Source organism: Melanerpes formicivorus, unplaced genomic scaffold (assembly GCF_026170545.1).
Source record: "Melanerpes formicivorus ecotype bairdi unplaced genomic scaffold, bMelFor1.0.p_v2 SCAF_12, whole genome shotgun sequence".
Taxonomy (NCBI): domain Eukaryota; kingdom Metazoa; phylum Chordata; class Aves; order Piciformes; family Picidae; genus Melanerpes; species Melanerpes formicivorus.
Genome location: NW_027142364.1, coordinates 10,475,644 through 10,494,505, shown reverse-complemented (window position 1 = coordinate 10,494,505; position 18,862 = coordinate 10,475,644). Strand labels below are relative to the sequence as shown.

The following is an 18,862-nucleotide window of genomic DNA, read 5'->3' as shown; positions in this document are numbered from 1 at the left end:
GATCTCATTTCCTCTTCAGTATTTTGTGTGAATTGAAAATGTCCTGCTTGCTTTAGCCTGTACTCAAGTTTGTACAGGGAAGGGTTGAGTCAAATTATATTTAGATGAGGCAGCTGTCACACACATTTCCAGAATGTGTCTTGCTGCTCATGGTGGTTTCCAGTTGCCAGAAATTTGCTAGACAATGGGGCTGTCACTTGGGTTCTTTAGAATTCTCATTTTAGTCTGGGCCACTGAAAAAAGCATTGGAAATGCCTCTCTAGGCAGGACTTTTTGTGAGTCTCAGTGTTGGTATCACTCTTTCCTGTGACTACAAATAAGTCTCTAGGTGTTTTTGGTGCAGCAGTCATGTAAAGGAACAGTTAGAAAATGGGAAAACCCCTTTGCTTCTCTGATGCTGCAGGTAGTTCCAAATGTGTCTTCAGCTGTGGAAAAGAGACCAAGAGTAATGGCATAACTTCATCCCAAGATCTGCAGAAAGTCTATTTTCTAACCTGTGTGCATCCAGTCTCTGTGCTGATGTTGGTCTCTGGAGTTCTTCACCTTAAGTCAGTTCTGTGCATGTCTCTGAGTCTGTATCACCAGTTACACATTCAGGAAGATAAAGCATAGCCTGTTTACACTTCTTGCCTCTCTTCCTGACCCTTTGTATGTCTCCCCTCTCTTCACTAGGCATACTGATCTATAGATGATTAATGTGCTGTCTCCTAGAGTTCAGAGGATCTTGGCTCCCTGAAAGCTGTAGAGTTGGGATTATATTACCCTTGTCTGGGAGTGTTTCTAGATCTTGCAGGTTTTCTAGTTCCTTGGAAGATGTGACTCAGAAGGTACAAAGAGTCAGCTGCTCCTGTGTCCCAGTCAGGTCTTGACTGATCTCAACACTAAAACAGTTTTATAATTTACTGCTCTTAGGTCAGTTTAGTCCGGTTGTTTTTTCCTAGGAAAGTTTATTTTTCTTGGAAATCACTATTCCAAAGGGGCATTCCTGCAATTTTTTGCAGTAATTGTAAGTCTCATGTAAATCAGTGAAGAAGAGTTTTCTCTGAAACCAGATGTTGTTTATCTGTTGGAATGACTTTGCAGTCCTCTTTGAAGTACACCACTGGTATTTGTCTTGCTTTGGTAGCCACTGTGGACTCTAGAAAGACGGATGCCCGCAGGCTAGCATACTGATTATTGCTTGGCAGTGGCATCATTACCCTGCAAAACTCTGACTGTATGAGGCCTCTGTTCCAATGGGACTGAAACAGGTGATAAAAAAATAACATAAATGGTGAGGCAAAAATATGGTATCTTTATGACTAGTGGTACCTTGAGCAGTAGCAACCCAAAAGCTACTGACAAAGTTGCTATTTTGTCTGAGTAACGGTGGCAGGATTTGTCTTTTAAGTAACTGTTGGAATAACTGTTAGGAACACACACGTACTTACATAGTTTTATTCCCTGTTACTATTAGCTGAACTAAACACATTATTGAAGATAGTAAAGACAAAAAAAAAAAAAAAATTGCACATTTTTGTCACTGTTTGGAAAATGAGCTTGAACATTCATCCACTCTTGAGTTTCTGAATAATAAATGGGTACTGTAGGGCACAGACTTAGAGGATTTTGTTCCTAAGCAATGAATCCTGTTTAAATTCCTCATTTTCCATTGATTTTGCCTGAAAAAAAAATGAATTCTTAACTTCCATTCCAGAAATAAATTTTCCTTCCTTTTTTTTTTTTTTATTTTATTTTTTTTTTTTTTATTCAGAGCTTAAAGAAAACAGCTGTAAAACTCACATCATCAAACTGCTTGGGTAGAGCTTCCTGGCTGGTGGAGTTCCTGCTACCATTTAAATCTCCCAGCTGGTGGAATGCCACAATGTGCTTGTGGTTTTCATCTGGCAAAGGTCTGGGCCACGTGGTGATCTTTATGCAAATCAGCATGATTCCAAAGGTTTCACATTATAGTGGATTAGTAAAATTTCAGTGAAGCACACAACTGTGCACTTGTTCAGCTGGCTTGAATAGCTTCTGCATTGGGCAGATGCATATTGCTTAATTCTTCAACTTTTAAACCTTTTATTTTTAACATTCATACATCTGAATAATATTATTGTCATTGTGGAACAGTGCACGTGTAAATTGCAGTGCTTGTATGAATTGTGTGTAAACACTTGTTTGACTACGTGAAACATCAGGGAAGTAAAGCCATCCTGTTGTAAATTAAGCTGAAAAAGCAACAAGCAAAGTCTGAGAAGGTTCTTTTTTCTCATGAGCATATCTTTGAGGGAATGGAAAAGCAATGCACAAATCAGATTAAAACAGGACAGACAGTAAAATAATTTTTCATGAAACAAGGGGAAACACACCTCTTCTACCGCCAAAATACAAATGAAAGGTTATTGGAAATGGCATCTTCCCCTAAAATTCTGTCAGTTTCCCCTTTTTGGGGGGTGTGTGTGTATGTGTGCTCTTCAACATCTTTATTGATGATCTGGATGAGGGCATTGAGTCCATCATCAGTAAATTTGCTGACGACACCAAGCTAGGGGCAGGAGTTGATCTGCTGGAGGGTAGAGAGGCTCTGCACAGGGACCTCGACAGGCTGGACAGATGGGCAGAGTCCAACGGCATGAGATTGAACACATCCAAGTGCCAGGTTCTGCACATTGGCCACAGCAACCCCATGCAGAGCTACAGGCTGGGGTCAGAGCGGCTGGAGAGCAGCCAGGCAGAGAGGGACCTGGGGGTACTGGTCGATGGTAGGCTTAACATGAGCCTGCAGTGTGCCCAGGCAGCCAAGAGGGCCAATGGCATCCTGGCCTGCATCAGGAACAGTGTGGCCAGCAGGAGCAGGGAGGTCATTCTGCCCCTGTACACTGCACTGGTTAGGCCACACCTCGAGTCCTGTGTCCAGTTCTGGGCCCCTCAGTTTAGGAAGGATGTTGACTTGCTGGAACGAGTCCAGAGAAAGGCAACAAAATTGGTGAGGGGTTTGGAGCACAAGCCCTATGAGGAGAGACTGAGGGAGCTGGGATTGCTTAGCCTGGAGAAGAGGAGACTCAGGGGTGACCTTATCACTCTCTACAACTACCTGAAGGGAGGTTGTAGACAGACGGATGATGGTCTCTTCTCCCAGGCACCCAGTACCAGAACAAGAGGACACAGTCTCAGGCTGCGCCAGGGGAGGTTCAGGCTGGAGGTCAGGAGGAAGTTTTACAGAGAGAGAGTGATTGCCCATTGGAATGGGCTGCCTGGGGAGGTGGTGGGGTTGCCGTCATTGGAGGTTTTCAGGAGGAGACTTGATGGGGTGCTTGGTGCCATGGGTTAGCTGTTTGGGTGGGTTGGATTGGTTGATGGGTTGGACACAATGATCTTGAAGGTCTCTTCCAACCTGGTTTGGTTTATTCTATGTGTGTATAAGTCTTCTAATGTAGGATCTGGAAAGTACTTCAGTGTGGTTTTTAATATTTTTTAATAAAGCCAGTAAGAGTGTCTTGTAAGGTACCAGTATTTTTGTCTCTCTACAAGCTTAGACTTCTTTATGCTCACATTCCACTATTCCTGCTAATGTGCTGTGCAGAAAGAATTACATTGCACAGCTCTGCTGTGCAGCTGGGACTTCCTCGAGGTTTGCATTTTTAAGGCTTTCCCCATCATACCCTGCAACCAAGGCAGCAAATCTTGCTGGTCACGTACTGTGGAGAGCACATGAAATTTGGGGTGAGGGAGGAATTGCAATCTGTTTTCCAAAGGGCACAGATACTTTCAGGAGCCCCAGCATTGCTCAGTTCTGTACATATTTCATTGATCTTATTGACATCTCAGAATTTATCCTTGGCAATACTGCTATGTAGTGGGAGGAAAATGAAATGCTGTTAGCAAACTGATAATTGAAAGTAATAAAAGTCTTAAGCAAATGCATAAAACTCTTCCCAATCATGGTATTTATGGCCCCAAACTGTTAGAGAGATATTTATAGGTTCAATGGAAATACAAAGCATATGGTATTTTCATACGGAAATATTCTTTCAATTATACTCTGCATGGATCTCATAAACATCCCTCTTTCATCTCAAAATTCTTCAGTACATTAGGTAAGAAACATCATTCCATTTTGTAGGGGAATGTGGTAAACAAACATCTTGTTCTAACAGATGTTGAAGTGTGTTTTTACGGATTTCAATCAGCAGAAAGAATATTCTATAAGTTTTGGCTCTGGCAGCTCCAAGTCCTGCAGCTGTTAGGCCACACAGCATGTATTTCACTTTGCTATTTGTTATATTGGAGATTGTCTAGGATCAGTGTAGTTTTTCCTGATTGTTTTAATCTATTAAAGCATAAGTGTCTTAATCTGCTTTCTTTGCAATGTGCTAAATCTCTGCTGCTTTCCAAATGTAGCAGGATCATAGTTTAATACTTCCTCTAATATATCTACATAAGGAGTTTTTGAGAGCGCCTTTCCCAGCTTGTTAGCCTCTGGAAATCATGCTTATAGGAAGTGGGTTGTCTTCTTCTTAAGGCATTGTTGTTTCAAAGAAACCCAGTGTTAATTGGGCAAGTGTTTGCCACAATCTGCAAGAGGAATTTGACCTACGCCTATCAGAAAGGAAGAGACTCCAGGAGAATCTGTGAGCTCAAGTCAAAAGGCAGTTTTATGCTTCATCTCAACTTTGAGAGGAGCCTGGTCCAAAACAGTGCAGATGATGTCTCTTTCTTTGCCTTTCCCAAAAGGAGGGGATTAACCCTGACTCAGATCCATTACTTGTTTGGGAGTAGGAAATATTGTCCAACCTTTTTGCTGAGGTTGTTATTTTGAGGTACAATTCATAAACCTCACTCTAGTGTTCTGTATGAGTAGAGGGGGAAGCATGCCTTGGATTGTTTAGTTTTACTTTCTTTTTAGACACCTTGGTGGATCTTGGAAGCCTTGTTGTAGGCAGTGCTTGCAAGAGTTCTCTGGAAGTTAGTTTGTTCTTGTCTTGCAGAAGCTGAATTGCTATGCAGTGCAGGCAGTGCATTTGTGCTTGCTAGTGGAAACCTAAATATTACATCTCTGGGCTGGAATAGGCTTTTTTGCTGAGTCCCTTAAGTGGGTTGCTGTCAACTGCATTGCAGATACTGCCATTTCTTAAGAAAATATCCCCTCCAGCCTTGTTTGCCATGATTAAATTGATCCTTGGCTTGGTAGATCACCTTTCCTGTGCAAAAGTGAGTGTCAGACATGCCTTATGTTAAACCAAAATCACTGGTTTCTGTTATCTTGTCTTCAAACTGTATTTGACTCATCAATTGCAGTTACTTGGGCATACTCATCTCTACCTAAGAGAGTTTGTAGGAGCTTGTCAGCCTATGGAATGGTTAGTAAAGGATCCTTTGGTATTTGCCCCAGGCTTTAAAGACCTTTCCTAAAACTTTTTTCCCCAATCATCTACTTCTCAATGTTACTGCTACTAGTCTTGCATCTGTCTATTGGTTTGTCTTGTAATATTGTTAGAACACCAGGTATTTTGGGATCTGTGATGTTGGAAGATTTCCCTTGAAAGTCTTCTTCAGGATTTCTGTTGCCTGTAATGGCTGGATACAGCTAAAGTGAGTATCACAGGGTGTAATCTTTTCTTCTTCAGCTTCTTCTTGCTTCAGTTTGTTGTATAGTGTACCATATAGCTACCAGGAGAATAGGCAAAGTCTGATTTTCTGTTTGTGGGGTGTTGTTTGATTGGTTGGGTTAGTCTTTTAAGTTTTGGGGATTTATTTGTTTGTTTGAAACTGTAGCACAGTATGACTTGATACTGTGAAGAAAACGACATTATTCTCATCTTCTTGACATTTTCTACATTCTTACAAGGAAGGGGAGAATCTCTGACACGCTTTATGGATGTCTTTACAGTTCCTTCTTAAGTGCATATCATCTTGCTACTCCCATTCAAGATGGATGTTTAGAATGTCTCAGCATGGTAATTCTGTTTATTCAAAATAGAAACCACAGAGAAATAATGTAATTGGGTAGGAAAATATGTTCTCTTATAGCCAGGGAACAACTGAGGAGCTAATTTTCCTGATTTTTGTGACACATGCTTCACTAATCGCTGGGTATAAATTACTCAGATGTTAAAGATCACAGTTGTAAATATGAAAGGAGTTTGTAGCAATAATCACAACAAACCAATGTTACTAAATTAATGAAACAAATTATTCATGTCATCATCCTGCCTTTTTTTTTCTGTTTGACCTTTAAGCTTTGGTATATGCTTTTCTGTAGAGTGCTGTGGTAGAAGGGGCAGCCATAGAATCATAGAATCAATAAGGTTGGAAAAGACCTCAGAGATCATTAAGTCCAACCCATTACCAAACACCTAACACCTCATAAGTAACTAAACCATGGCTTCAAGTGTCATGTCCCTTCCTGTTTTGAACACCTCCAGGGACAGTGGCTCCACCACCTCCCTGGGAAGTACATTTCAATGGCAAATTACTCTCTCTGTGAAGAACTTTCTGTTTCTGTAACACTGGTCCCGGCAGCTGACTTACAGGCCATGCCTCAGGCAGCTGGGACTTGAAAACGTCTGATAGGTTTCTCTTCAAAGATTTGATTAAAGTAGCATTGTCTTGCAAAGCATGTTATTCCATGTATGTGAAACACCACTGAGAAGCCTGTAAACTGATGAGCTTTTTGTTGCCCTAGTTGTGGTTCACCTCATGGATAGCTAAATAGGCATGATGGCAGTCGGCCGAGTATCCACCTTAATTGTGAGCAGTGAATTACATAGTCAGATGGGTTGTGATGTTCATTTGAGAAAGCAAAAGTTCTATACAAAGAAACTGGAGGAACAGCATGAAGCATCAAAATAACCATTACCCTTTCTGCTGAAGAGAACTTCTTGCGCTAAGTTTGTTGACAAGCAGGAGACTCATGTTAGGTTGTGGTATGGGCTATTTTCTCAAGCCAACTGCCACAGCTTCCAGAGGTGTTGCAGAACCACGTAACCACTTCTGGGAAAGAGGAAGAATGTTTTTAGGGGGGCAACACTTGAAAATATACTGTGACTTTGACATCTGCAGAGTGATTGCTAGATAATGACATACACAGCTCTTCCCATAAGACCGCATCCAGTGCTGCACTTCTGTATGGAAGATGGTAGGCTCGCATCGCCCTGAGTGTCAAGCAATGTGCCGTTCCTGTTATAAAAGCAAAAGACACCAAATCTCTAGCTCTTGACAGTTTACACTAAGTTGTTCCTACAGTGCAAGCATGTGAAATTTTGCCCCAGAATCCCATGGCATGCTTTGGTCAGTTTAATGAATAATGCAGCTGCAGCATGGCTGTGCAGCATCTGCTCTGGGCTGCTGGAGTGAGCAAATAACAAGGTTGTGAGACTAAATCCTTCCTCACTAATTCCAAAACATTTAGTGGTATTGCACCAAGTATTGATTTGGCCCATTTTAATCTAAGAGCAGAACTCCTGCCAAAATTGAGGATAAGCATGACAACCATTACACTGATTTATCAGAGTAAAAGAGGAGTTGCATTAGGAGTTTTAGGACTTAATGTAGTACATAAATGGCATTTCCATCAGCAGAAAATGAGAAGGTTGATTTATAACAGATAACTTCAATAATTTCTGAATTTCCATATTAATAGGAAAGTGGTACTTCCATTTTTGCTATTATCCCCCTATGTGCCATCCTCTTATAAATATGGAAATTTGGTAATTATCTGTAAAACTACCTTATTTTCAGAATATAGCATAGAACCTAACAAATGGAAGTTTTAGTTTCTGTGCTATCATCTTTTTTGTAAGTGTGGTTTGTTGAGCTTTGCTTTACCATATTGAAAGATGAACTCTGTTTAGCCATGTTTGATAGCCAGTCTAAAACTAGATGGCTTCTAACTAGTGCATTTTCTCTTAACCAGGAGCACAGAACTGAGCCATGCTTAGATTAGATGATGTTGATTTGGTATTGTCTCTGTTTTATGGCTTTAAAGACAGCATGTTGAATAGAAACTTGCAAAAGATGCATTGTTCCTCAAAAAGGAATTCATGGAAACAGTATTTACAGTGAATAAACCTATGGCTAAAACAATACCTCAACACCATTACATAGTGGAGATATGGTAAAATAGTAATGTGGGAGTGAATGGGTCCTAGAGATCTTCTAGGAATGTAGTAGTGCATCCATATCTAAGGACTAAAGCTGGGCCTGTCAGGCAGAACACATTAGTACTTGATGGATGGTCCCATATCTTGAAAAAGAGGTAGTGTCTGGGGCTGAAGTGATTCAGAATGAGAATTGTAGTGCCAGGGGTTTAATAGCACTTGATCTATATAATCACACTGCTTTTAAACTGTGAGCAGTCAGGATTAGAGTCATCTTGTAGCTTGGGGAGCACTAGCCAGGAGATACTCAGCTGCTTTAGATTGCCACATAACTCCTTTAAGTCATTCTTTAATGTACTGATGTCATAAAATGCAGGATGAAAACTATGGATGTGGGATATTTCTAATGGAAAAGCCAATTTTTTGCCCTGTATTGCAAAAAGCATCACAGCAAGTATCTGTTGATGGGGCTTTTCTACAACAGAGTTCTTCTGAACCATATCAGCCTGTGAAAGTTGTTCTTATTTCTGTAAAAGGTGCCTCTACCTGAGGAGTCATGGTTGTATCTAGGAGCTTTCACATTTAGCTTAAAACTTCCTCCAGGTATCTCATTCTGATTTCTAAGGGCAACATTCAGTTCAGGGGAGCTCAATTTCAGAGGGAAGCACCATTCACCTGAAGCTTTTTTCCAAAGTACCTTACAAAAGCTTGGCTGTGAGTGGTGCTTTTGGAATGCCTTTCTGTTCTCTGGTGTTCACTAGAAATTAAACACATTACCAATAGTTATGTAAAATATTAGAAATCTGCCTATCACAGAATTTTCAACTGAAAAGTGCATGTATCCAAAGTTACTTTGTGCCTTTTTCTCCATCTTAATCATGAGAGATCTATGATGAGGTCCCCATGCACTTTCCTTGTTGTCGGTAATGCTAAAAGTGACAGTGACAGTCCATTTCACATTCTGCCTGCATTGTGTGTGAATTGAGAGGAGGGGAGCTGGGGCACTCAGTATAGTTTACCTTGTTCAAAATTTGGAGCAAGTGTCTTAGCACTTGGCAAAGGGGAAGAACATACATTTTTGTACATCTATTTGTATAAAGAAAAGAGGTTGGATATGGATACTAGCAGTGGCTGAGAGTACAGCCTGGGTAAGCTGTGGCTGGGATGGCCTTTGTTGTGATACGCAGAGGAGACATTGCCAGATGTAGACATACTAATAAGGAAACAGTTAAGAGTAGAGCTGGCATCTCTGTGTGAATGTAGTATTAAATGTCACCTGAGTGAAAATTATACCAATCTGAATATTGTGAGGATCTGGTGCTCTTGGAATATTCTTTCAGCACCACATATAAGGTGCAGGCTTTCTTTTTTCTCTTTGTGTAGTTGAAAAATCAGACTCTGAGTTGTGAGTATCGTTGTGAGGTAAAGCTACATCTGCAATGTCAAGGACCGAAACCACGCTCATTTACAGCGCTAGCCGCTCTAATCATCAAAATGATTTCATCAGCCTTACTTCAGAAAACAAATGGTGTTTGAGTTAGCTGGGTAAAGTGATATTTCAGAACTGGCTTCAGAGATCTTTCTGTAGCTTGACAGTTGGTGTGCCACAGACAAAATCAAGAAAATAGTCTATCATAGTTGAAATTTGAAGCAGACACCTTGAAGCATATCTTAAATGTGCTTCTGTTACATATGGAATTACAGAAGATAGAATGAATGCTTCCATGGCCCCCTGTTGAACTGTTAATGCTGTCTTGGGCACTGAAAAATCAAGAGCTGGATGCAGTGATGATTACAAATTTCTCTTGGATTTGAGTAGCTGCAGCTGATGCCCTCTTATATTTTTAAGGAAACTCTTTTCCGTTTGCCTGTGAACCAGTCCAAACTGTTTGCCAGCAGTCCATGAAAATCTTTCTGTCCTGTTCAATTGTGCTTTAATCAAGCTCAGGACATCTTTGTGGAGCTGAGTGCTTCAGCTGTGAGGCAGGTCTTTTGTTTCACATAGTCTGACAGAGCAGGTAGATGGGGGGGGAATAGGAGGATTGTTGAACACATTCAGTTTTTTAACATGATGTTGTCACTACCATTGCTTTTCACTGCCTCCCTCTAGAGATAACAATGTTTTTAGTCTTTGATTTTATGGAGTTTATTTGTTTGATCTGCTCAGCTTATGGACTTGGCCTCCAACTGCCTCTTCAAACAGAAGTGCTTAGCATGTTTTTCCCATTTTTACTCTGCTGTTCACAGGCCAATGACCCTACCTGAACTTAATTTCTTGGTGCGTTTGGTATTACTACATCTGCATACACACTAGGTTTTCTCTGAATGCTTTCTTCTTGAAACCCATTTGAGGGTGGTTGCTTGATGTGGGTAAAGGTAGTAGGCCATGGGTTCTAGCTTTAGTTGTTTTTTCCACCCAGAGGTGCTTCTAACGTCTTAGGCCATGGACAAAGAACATTAACTAATTGCCTGGTGGCGTTGTTTTTTTCTCTTTGACTTTGATGGTGCTCACCTGCAGCTGCTCTGCTCACTTGTACAGTAAGCCATTGGACACTTTGGCTTGGGGAGTTCCTTTGCTTTGGGAGGAGGCAGGAAAGCCAAAAGCAGCACTCTTCAGTCTCTTACACACTGAATAAATAGATCTATTTCAAAGGGATGAGTCTCTACTTTGGGCAAAACTGTCCCTGTCCTGAAAATAACTTCTGAACTGCTAAGAGGGCAGTGGGCTCCAGCTCACACAGTCTGTGTAGCTCTGGCTTCCTTACAGCTACACTGCCTTTCAGCCAGTGAGGCTGGGACTCCAGGGATGAGTCTGTATGGCTGGACTTGGAGCCACAATGAGAGAGCTCGTTGGTGGCTCTGTGCCAAAGCTGGCATTGCTGTGCTGCTCCTGGTGGTAGCCGGCTTGTGCAAAATTGGTCTGTATCTCTGCAGATTGTTGTACAAAGTCATGAGATGGGATGGGCATTCAGGGAATTACTTGGGAAAATGAAAGGTGAAGGGAAACAGTTGTTGAAGCATGCTGTTTCAACACCTCAGTTGATGGAAATTGGCCTTCTCTGCAGACTTCATTAGATGAAGCTGTTTTGTGCCAGCTGCGAATCTGGTCTGGTATAGCTGTGGTTGATTGTCATCTGCAATTCAAACTAAAGAAAATATATAGCCCCAAGAAACTATGACTCATCCTCCTTATTGTCAGTGATTCCAACATGCTTTTTTATTCTTTGCCAAAGACGGGAAAGTGATTGCAGGAGGACACACACAATTCAAGTGGAAATGGCATTCTTTTGCTTCAGCGTGCTATCCTTGCTGTTGATAAAAACCTTTCTGCTTTTATCCTCCCATCTCTGGATCTGCTGGCTTCTGCTAATGAGGCTTAAAAGGAATAAGAACTGACCTCAAATTAAGACTGGGCAATTCCTGCAGAGCCATCCAGACCATTTATAATATTGATCAGTTAAGCCCTATGAATTCTTCAAGTCAGTCAATGATGTGAACTGACAAGTTAAATTATTGCAGTTAAATCCCTGCTGTGCTAACTTAATTTATGTGGCAGGGCCTCAAAACAGATTTTTAACAGTGTAGTGTTTTGCAATTTTTTTCTCCTTTCTGTGTTTTTGTTTTTCTTCAAGATTGAAGTAAGAATGTTCTTTTTGAAAAACACTGCTTCCTGTGAGGATACATCTCATCCAATCAGTTGTCCATAGTGCTGCTTTGAATTTTAATTCGGTAACATAGGCATCTCCAGCTAGAAAAACTTCTTGTGTGGCCCTGGGAAGACAACTTGTGTTTGTATTATATTGTATTTCCTTACCTGACTTGAGGTATTCTGTTTAGGGGTATGCTTCTATTGTGTGAATAATAAATTGGAGAAGAAAGCCACATATGGATGAGACACAACGTAAAATGTGTGGATTCTGATGATTACAGCCCTGGGAAAGAAGAGGGAAAAGATCTGCAGTGCTTCAGTCAAGTCTCCATTCCTCACAAAGATCCGCAGGGCTTGAAGCTGTGGAAGTAGCTCTGGAATGCTGTGCCTATCCACACTGGCTGCCAATGTATGGCAGTTGTGTGTCCACAAGACAGCATAAAAGGAGGCTTGGTGTATCACAGCTATGAAGCTGATTGAAGCCTGGAAGAGTGGGAAATAAAATGAAGACATTTGTTTCTTTACTGTGTATTCATGTAAGCCCTCAAGTGAGACAGCTTAAAAACTCATTTTCTCAGGCTTCTTTTACATATAGTTTGCCCTAGTGTGTTACTTCATAATGGCTTCCTGCTGTTGTGTTCCTTTTCTTTGTTTGTTTTGGTTTTTATTGTTGTTGTTGAACGAAGAGGTGATTTTGAAGTAGGGCCTGTGAGCAGTGTGGCCAGCAGGAGCAGGGAAGTCATTCTGCCCCTGTATTCAGGGCTGGTTAGGCCACACCTTGAGTACTGTGTCCAGTTCTGGGGCCCTCAACTTAAGAAGGATATTGAGACACTTGAACATGTCCAGAGAAGGGCAACAAGGCTGTTGAGAGGCCTTAAGCACAAGCCCTATGAGAAGAGGCTGAGGGAACTGGGGTTGTTTAGCCTGGAGAAGAGGAGGCTCAGGGGAGACCTTATTGCTCTCTACAACTCATTGAAGGGAGGTTGTAGCCAGGTGGGGGTTGGTCTCTTCTCCTAGGCAACCAGCACCAGAACAAGAGGACACAGTCTCAAGCTGTGCCAGGGAAAGTTTAGGCTTGAGGTGAGGAGGAAGTTCTTCACAGAAAGAGTTGGTGGTCATTGGAATGTGCTGCCCAGGGAGCTGGTGGAGGCACCGTCCCTGGAGGTGTTCAAAAAAGGATTGGACATGGCACTTGAAGCTATGGTTTTGTTAGTCATGGGGTATAATGTGATAGGTTGAACGTGATGATCTCTGAGGTCTTTTCCAACCTTATTGATTCTGTGATCTTAGTTTAGTTTTCTTCTCCATTCCCATGTCATTAACAGAGGTTCTGTGAATGAGGTTTTGGACAGCATCTACCTGACAGACCCTGGATTTTGCTCCCATATTTTCATGTTCTGAGCTGTTCAGACCATCATCCCGGTGTTTCCAGAGTAGCAGTTGCTACAGACACCTCAAGATGTTTTTCCAGTGATCTCTTTAGAGAGGAATTCTAGACAGAAGACTTCCTGTTGCCTACATGGGCATCTGATCACCAAAATAAATGGAATGAATCCTTGGAGGCTAGCACTAGTTTACTTCAGCTGATGATTAAAAGCATGTTATTTCAGAAATACACTTTCTTTCCACATGCTACTTTCATCCCAGCTGCATCCACACACCTTCATGTTACTGAATATTGTTTCAGGCCCTGTCAGTCTTTCTTTACATAAGGCCTCACTAAGCCCTGCTATAACTGACACTAGTGTATTCATCAGGGAGCTGAGTCCATGGCAGTAAAGATGCTGTACTTTATTTTGCACTTTAATACTTCATGTGAATATGGCCCTTAGTGACTGCTGGTCCCAGTCAAGGAGGAGGTATCCACTGCCTCTCAGCTCTCTGCATATGGCAGCAGCCATGAAAATATGCTTTTTGTAGCAGCTGTACTTGAATACCTAACAATGTCTAAGCTACCCTGGGCTTGGGGGTGCCTCAGGCACCACAAACTGACAGGGTGAGTGACAATGGGAATCACTTCTGTTACTGTAATGTGTTATTTTCCTGCAGAGAGAGAATGTTTGACAAAGGTTCTGCTGTTCACTCATACTGTTTTCCTGAGTATTCCCATTTGAAACAAATGGCAACTGATTAAAATGAAGATCTAAGTCAGCTTAAAACATATATTCCTACTCCTTAACTGCCTACTTTAACTAAAGTTGGTCCCAAGCCTTCTGGAAAATGCCTGTCAAGACCTCTCAAGACAATGCCTTCCCAGTAATAGAAGGTTAATTTCACTTTCTGTGAGTGCATTTCATTCATTAATAATTCTCTCCCTGCAAGAAAGAAAATCTTGAGTGGGATAGTGAATGAACTCCCTGTGCACTGATAGAACCCATTCCTGTTGAGGCTTTCAGGAAGCATGTATGTTAATGGAAGGCAGAACATCACCATTTAGTTCAGTCTCACTTGTCATCGCTGCATTATACCTTTTCTCACTCTGAAGACTTCCTTTAAAAAATTCTCCCTCTGACTTTCAGAGGGTGACTGTGGATAGTGTTTTGTTTGCTGCTGTGACAACTGCCTTCAACAGACCTTTCAGAAAACAGAACAAATGTGTTTGGAAAGAGCTGGGTTTAAATGCTTCCTTGGAGAAGTTTTTTAATGTTGCTTTTAGTGCTTAGCTCCCTAAGGTAAAATTTTCTTTCTCTTCCCTTGGAAGAAGAAAATGTCCAAATAAGGAGAACTGGCTATATTAAACTGGATATGGGTCTTTGCCACATCTCTTTTGATAGCATAACTCTCAGGCAGATGGATTAATGATTCCCACCACCAGGCTTCTCTTTCTTAACTCCAGCATTTATCATTAGGCTACCTCACCAGTCCCTGATCCCCTTATATTACTTGTGCTGAGAGCACTGGATAGCACAGTCCCTAGGCATTAAATCCCAGCTATTTCTATACCTTTTTCCTGAGTCTTCTACCATCTTAGGGAAATGTCAGTTTGGTTATACCTTCTGCCAGCTCCTACCTATCCGTCCTCAGTGGGCCATTATAAGATTGTTCCCCATGATATCCTTCCTAGTGACATTTTACATGCATGCTGTTTTCTCCAAATGAATTTGCTGCATGCTAAATTTCATGGTAGAATGAATCTCTGCAGCTGAACTGGTACATTAAGCTGGGAAAGTGGTGTGTTATAAGGAAAATGCTTTTTAGGCACACTGCTAACAGATGATTTTAACTGATGTTATGACTGGGTGCTGCTATCTTCCTGTTCACAATTTACAATACAAAGTCTCTTGGTCCTGCAATCCTTAAACACACAGGAAAGACACAGCTAATTTGCATGGGTAATCTTACAAAAGCCACCTATGTAATGAAGTGCAAACTGTGATTCAATCCACTGCCATTATATTATGCCACTTCAACAAACTTTCATTTCATTATTGAAAGTCAAGATTCCCTTATTAAACTTTTCTATTAGAACAGAATGTGCAGAAGCTTCCAAAATCCACATTACTTTGCTCAGTCACTTTTATTCTAATATAATGTAAACAGACAAATAAGAGATACCATTGTGTTAGCCAAAGGGTGTTAAACATGTCCTTGAAACCAAAGACAAAATAAAGCATAATTAAAAATCTCACAGCATTACAAGTCCATGGCACTGCTTCCGTTCCTGGCAGTGTGAAGCAAGATAGTGAAGGCTGAAGGTCTATTAGGGGGCTGAGAATATCTTTAGCAAACTGCATTTCAGTATAATATATTCCTGGACTGTGAGCTGGGCTTACCTCACTATGAGACAGTCTAATAGCAGATTGCTGCCAGCCATAACCTTGAGACAGGACTGCAGCATTTAAGGTTGCTTAGGAAGTGGTATCCTAAGGCTCTGTACCTTGGCAACCTAGGGAGGAGGAGGTATTTCAGTGGTACTACGCTTATCAGCTGGAACAGAGAGACTTCAGTGGTGATGTGGTCTTCACCTGAGGTGGTGTGCTGAGTAGTTGTGGTGCTCTTATGAAATACTTGAGAGAAGGCTGGAATGGTTTCATGCAACAGCATGGCAGATAGCCATGCCCACCTCACTTCACAGGGCACAACTGGCCTTCCAAGCAGACAACTTATAAATCAGAGAGCAGTAAGAGAAATATCTTTAATGATAGACAATTCAGGTCTCAGTCACTTGAGATTATTTAAAGATCTAAGCAATGCTGGTGTGCATCATGTGCCGCTGCATCAAACAGGGAGGCTGCCTCAATTCCTGGAAGCATTACAGCTGCATTAGTGAAATGCTACAGTGGGTTTAATTATGCCTCTTTAGGTGTCCTTTCTGTGTCTTAATTTACTTCGTGTGTCAAATTGCCAGCACTTGCAGAAGCAGAATCATCTCATCATACTGCTTTGGTGTCGCACACTTGTGCTCGGCCAGCATTGTGTGGGTTCTGCCCTGTGACCAACTGAGGCATGCCAGGCACAGATGCCACTCCTGACTGGAAGAAGGTAAACAAGAGGTTTCAGCTTCAGGTGACTGGAAGCTAGGCAAAGCTGAGGACAGACAACAGCACTGTGTCCAGTTCTGGGCCCCTCATTTTAGGAAAGGTGTTGAGTTGCTGGAAGGTGTCCAGAGAAGGGCAGCAAAACTGGCGAGGGGTTTGGAACACAAGCCCTACGAGGAGAGGTTGAGGGAGCTGGGGTTGCTTAGCCTATAGAAGAGGAGCCTCAGCGGAAACCTTATTGCTGTCTACAACTACCTGAAGGGAGGTTGTAGTCAGATGGGGGTTGGTCTCTTCTCCCAGGCAACCAGCACAAGAATAAGAGGACACAGTCTCAAGCTGCAGCAGGGGAGGTTTAGGCTGGATGTTAGGAAGAAGTTCTTCATAGAATGAGTGATTGGCCATTGGAATGGGCTGCCCAGGGAGGTGGTGGAGTCACCATTACTGGAGGTGTTTAAGAAGACACTGGATGAGGCAGTTGGTGCCATGGTTTAGTTGATTAGATGGTGTTGGAATCACAGAACCACAGAATCACCAAGGTTGGAAGAGACCTCAAAGATCATCAAGTCCAACCTGTCACCACAGACCTCATGACTAAAATGATGGGTTGGACTTGATGATCTTGAAGGTCTTTTCCAACCTGGTCTGGTCTGGTCTGGTCTATTCTATTCTATTCTATTCTATTCTATTCTATTCTATTCTATTCTATTCTATTCTATTCTATTCTAGCATAGAACCTGATGTGGGTGTTGTGGGTGCTGGTCCAAGGTCTGAGATGTAACAGGAATTTTGCCATAATGTGGAGTGGAAGCACAGATATTTCCAAGGATGACAGAGCATCTTCTTGGGGCTGCTTGATTTTTTTTCTAGCAAAATGAAAATACTCTCTTCTGAGGACTTGACTGAAAGAACAGATCACAATATATCTGAGAAATCAAAAGGTGTTCTACCTAAAGCCTATTTGTTGGCACAAGTATACAAGCAGCAATTGAAAGTAGAGTTAAAAGTTGGGGGATAGCTCCAGACTCGTTGCATATAACCATGCTTTAATTCATCCTTTTCATCTTGTATTGAAGAGGTGGGACCTTTCCTAGATTGATTGTTTCCATTCTAAATGTTATGGAATTATTAAGCAACACTTCAGACTGCACTGAATTTATAGCCATTATTTTCTAATGAATTCTGGTCGAGCTGACAACTTTAATCAATTCTACCTTTCAGAAGTTTAAATAGGTAGAAGAAATAAATAAATAACTCTTTGGCCACAAGGCAGTGCAGTGTTTGGAAATGAAGCTTGAAATGTCCAACTGGGTTGCATTCATGAAATATTTGGTCTTAAGTTTGAAACCCTGGCTGAGATGTCATGGAACCCAGTGTTGGCATGTGGAGATTGTCTTGGAGATTTCCTTTAATCTCCTGAGCTGACAGGGTATGAAAGATTAAAATGCACTGGATCTATCAGACATGCCACCTCTAGTTCAGGCTAGTTATTAATGTGTGATGTGGACAGCAATACTTTATTAATTGTATTGCTGGCCAGTGATCAATGTGACAAGCTTAGCAAAGAGCACAGTTATTCATCAGAGAGTTGTCAAGAAGTAATTGCCCTCATATGCATTAGAATAAGCTGGTGTGAAAAGCAAAATAGATGTGCTTTTATCATGTTTAGGTGCAAGTGTCAACAAAATTAAAAACCACTAAGATGCTAGTAAATAAATTGGAAAGGAATTCCTCTGACACAATCATGTTACTAAGACAAAGGGTCATACTAAAATATGACTTTTATATTTTAGTGTTTTAAAAGTTTGTGGTGTTTGTTTGTTGTTTTTTTTTTTCCCTCAGCTAATTCTTTTCTGTATACAGTATTTGTTATCAGTTACACTTTGGTAAGGGCAGGCACATGGTTTGCAGTTCTTTCCTAAGAGAGGAAAGTGAAATAGTTGAGATGTGGTTTTGCTGAGAACTGTTCTTTAAATTATAAAATGCACACTGGCCCAGCTACAGTGCTACATGCAGAATATATTTAGATCTACCATGGCATTCTTTCACCTATGGTGGGAAAGCACATCAGTAACTAAATGTCAATGCTTTTCTTTCTGCAGAGGTGAAGACACACTTTTCATCAGTCTGCTATTATAAGGATTGTCAAAAGCAGAGCAAGTGACACAGGTAAGGCTGGATTTGTAATCGCTCTCCTGTTCCTTCCTATACCTGACTAATATTAAACTTTTTCACGTGGTAAGTTCTTTCCATTGTCTTAGACAGTCTCATGGCTCAGATGTGGTGGTAACACACAAAGTGGTGTCTGCTGGATGCATGTGTCTGTGCAAGTGGTCATCACTGACCTCAGTGGAAATGGCAGGTGTTCATCTCCATTGGGTTTGAGAGGGCCAAGGAACTGTGCAGCCTTCAAATAGAACTTAATCCAACCAAGCACTAGAGTAATGTGTGCTTAATGTGATACTTTGGGAAGTCCCCTTCTAGCTCAGGACTGGCCTGGTATCCAAACAAGGTTATAAAACCCTAAGAACGAGTGCTGTGGCCTGCATACTGCAGTTTGAGTCTAACCAGTGCCTTGCTCTGTAACTTCATTTTCATGGCGCTTTGTGTTTCAATTTATATTTAATGCATGCACAAACCAGACTCACTGTAGT

General features: G+C 41.4%; 1 long non-coding RNA gene across 1 annotated transcript in view; it reads left to right on the top strand.

Annotated features, from left to right (window-relative positions):
* LOC137444698 (uncharacterized) overlaps window positions 1-18,862 on the top strand; it is a 204,009-nt gene that overhangs the window by 89,615 nt on the left and 95,532 nt on the right. Inside the window, exon 2 of the long non-coding RNA XR_010988215.1 lies at window positions 18,311-18,377. This is a non-coding gene — a long non-coding RNA (uncharacterized lncRNA). The remainder of the gene's footprint in view (window positions 1-18,310; window positions 18,378-18,862) is intronic.